The sequence below is a fragment of the Capsicum annuum genome, chromosome 5 (genome assembly GCF_002878395.1).
Source record: "Capsicum annuum cultivar UCD-10X-F1 chromosome 5, UCD10Xv1.1, whole genome shotgun sequence".
NCBI classification, from domain to species: Eukaryota; Viridiplantae; Streptophyta; class Magnoliopsida; order Solanales; family Solanaceae; genus Capsicum; species Capsicum annuum.
Genome location: NC_061115.1, coordinates 211,173,093 through 211,176,628, shown reverse-complemented (window position 1 = coordinate 211,176,628; position 3,536 = coordinate 211,173,093). Strand labels below are relative to the sequence as shown.

General features: G+C 27.4%; 1 pseudogene; it reads left to right on the top strand.

Moving 5' to 3' along the window:
- Positions 1-3,536, top strand: part of LOC107872109 — a 128,843-nt pseudogene that overhangs the window by 62,921 nt on the left and 62,386 nt on the right.

Here is a 3,536-nt window from a genome sequence, read left to right as displayed (position 1 = left end):
ATATATATATATATATATATATATATATATATTGTAATGGATATATAATGTAGTATATTTTATTTAAGGTAGTACATATACATTGAATGGAGCTTATATATGTGTATATATTTTTATAGACGTGTATATTTAACGTATACATGTGTATATATTTTATAAATTAGTATATAACTATATATATATATATATATATATATATATATATATATATTGTAATATATATATATTTTATTTAAAGTAGTACATATATATTGAATGATGCATTTATATGTGTATATATCTTCTATAGACGTGTATGTTTAACGTATACAAGTATATATGTTTTATAAATTAGTATATAACTATATATATATATATGTATATATATATATATTGTAATGTATATAGATTGTAATATATTTTATTTAAAGTAGTACATATACATTGAATGGTGCGTATATTTGTGTATATATCTTCTATAGATGTGTATATTTAATGTATACATGTGTATATGTTTTATAAATTAGTATATAACTATATATGTATTGTAGTATATACATATATTGTAGCATATGTTTTACTTAAAGTAGTACATATATATTAAATGGTACGTATATTTGTGTATATATCTTCTATAGACGTGTATATTTAACATATAAATGTGTATATATTTTATTTATTAGTATATAACTATATATATTGTAATGTATATAGATTGTAATATATTTTATTTAAAGTAGTACATATACATTGAATGGTGCGTATATTTGTGTATATATCTTCTATAGACATGTATATTTAATGTATACATGTGTATATGTTTTATAAATTAGTATATAACTATATATATATTGTAGTATATACATATATTGTAGCATATGTTTTACTTAAAGTAGTACATATATATTAAATGGTACGTATATTTGTGTATATATCTTCTATAGACGTGCATATTTAACATATAAATGTGTATATATTTTATATATTAGTATATAACTATATATATATATATATATATATATATATTGTAGTATATGTTTTACTTAAAGTAGTACATATATATTGTGTGGTGTGTATATTTGTGTACATATCTTCTATAGACGTATATATTTAATGTATACATGTGTATATGTTTTATAAATTAGTATATAACTATATATATGTATATATATATATATATATATATATATATTGTACTATATATATGTATTGTAGTATATATTTTATTTAAAGTAGTACATATATATTGAATGATGCGTATATATGTGTACATATCTTCTATAGACGTATATATTTTAACATATACATGTATATATGTTTTATAAATTAGTATATAACTCTATCTGTATACTTATATATATTGTAGTATATATATGTTGTAATATATGTTTTATTTAAAGTATTAAATATAGTCGTATATATTGAATGTTACTTATATATGTGTAATTGTGTATGTGTATATATTTTTTAAATTCTAATGTAGTATATACTATATATATAGTGTGTATATATATATATATTGTTTAACGTATTTAAAATGTATATAGGTGGGTATATATAGTGTATATTGAATGTTTTTTTATCGGGTTTGATCGGTTTTTTAACTGGGTTTGATCGGGTTTAGGTGGGTTAGACCTGGTTAGGTTAAGTGGGCCAGGTCAGGGTTATTTTTAAAAATTTTACTGTTTAACCTGGAATCGGCTTGGCCCACTTAACCCCAAACCGGCCCAAAAATCGGTTAATTTTAATTGACCGATTTCGGGTTGACCTGGCCCGGCCCACTTAACACCCTTAACCTAAAGACATGCCGAACAAGCATGAACGGACTGTTACTTAATCATTTTTTTCTAATCAGGGACCGTGACATCTTTGTGGCTGCATATGCTAAAATATTAAGTGAGGGACTGCAAGTGCATTCATGTGGTTTTGATGTTGAAAGTCAACGTGCACGCTATGCTCCATTACTGCGGCATTATGGAGTAACAAAGGTAAATGAAGGGACCATTATTGATAATTACGATCCTCCTCATCCAAGGAATAGTTATCACCATTCAACTGATGAAAGTGCAATTATTACTTTAGAGTAGCACTTTTTTATAGTAGTCTTCATTTGAAACATCTAATTGTTGTTTTAGTAGTTGATGTTAAACAGTTACAATACGTGTTCATTTTGTGGTGTTGAATGTTAATTTAGATTTTATTGATGTCCTAAATGTTGTTATACATACTTAGCTTTTTGAAGAAATGTATTGCAATGACGTACACCTTATTGTATTGTTACTATATAGTTTGATAGATATCACGTTTATTGTACATTATATTATATATAACATATAATATAATATACATTATGCAATGTAGAATTATGGAGATTGAATTTGGTGCAATCACGAAACTTTGTAAGTATTTTTTTAAAGTGATTTTCTTTTTTCTTTAAATTGTTCTATGACTTCTAAAAATTTTTGTAAGTTAAAATGAGTTAAAGTGTAACACTCCATATTTTCCTAACATAATCTAAGTCCCAATACATGAGTATTCGTATATGAAATTTTTGAAACACTCATTAATTTTCAGTTTAAAGTCTGCCATTGCATAGGAAATTTAATTAGCTTTCCAATGATATAAAATTTGCCTAAATTCAATAATCAGGTAAGAAGTTATGGAGATTTTAAGTTTCAGTTGTTAAACATCGCCATTATAACCTTTAGCGCGTCACAGAAAAGGTCAATCTCCTATTTGGAAAATTTCAGTGAGGGTCTGCGATCCTGGCGCTTTGCGCCATAGGCCAACTTGACATTTGTCCATTTTCAGTATTGAAGCGTGATACCACCATGTCGCAATAACTTCCAGGTCCCAATTAGTGAAGGATCATGATTTTCCCGCATGCGCCACAGACCAGTTTACCAGTTATCCGATTCCAGTGACACGGTGCGATAGCGCCACATCGCGCCAGCGCAAAAAATTAAGATTTTCATCCAGTTTCGAGTTTTAATTCCAAGGTCTTTTAAGTACTTTTCCTGTAACACCCCATATTTTCGAGCTAGAAATCGAACCGTCGTTCCTACGTACGTAAGCTCTAATGGTTCATGCTTAAATTCATGTGTCATGATCTTTCGCCTAGTACATGAAGTGATTATGAGGTGAAAAATGTTCATAGAAATGACCTAGAGCAAAGTTGAGCTAAGAACCTTTCATTAATCTAAAATTGGATATTCAATTCTACAAAGATCTACTTTGAACGTGGATAACTCTTGATACATATAGAATTTTTCAGCTCAAAACCCACCAAATTGTAGGTAATTGAATTATCTTTCCAACGATACCAATTTTGCCAAAATCCGATAATCGAGCAAAAAGTTATGACATTTTTTGTGTGAGGTAGTAAGCCGACGCGATGTAGCACATTACAGAATTGTTTTACTCGTTAAATCCATTTCTAATGGGTCTAAGAATATTTTGGTCACTTCCCCTCACCCAAAACCCGTCCATAGCATAAGATTTGCGCCCCCAAAGGCATAATACACTCTATAATTCAATTTTCCTCATAAATCAAAACC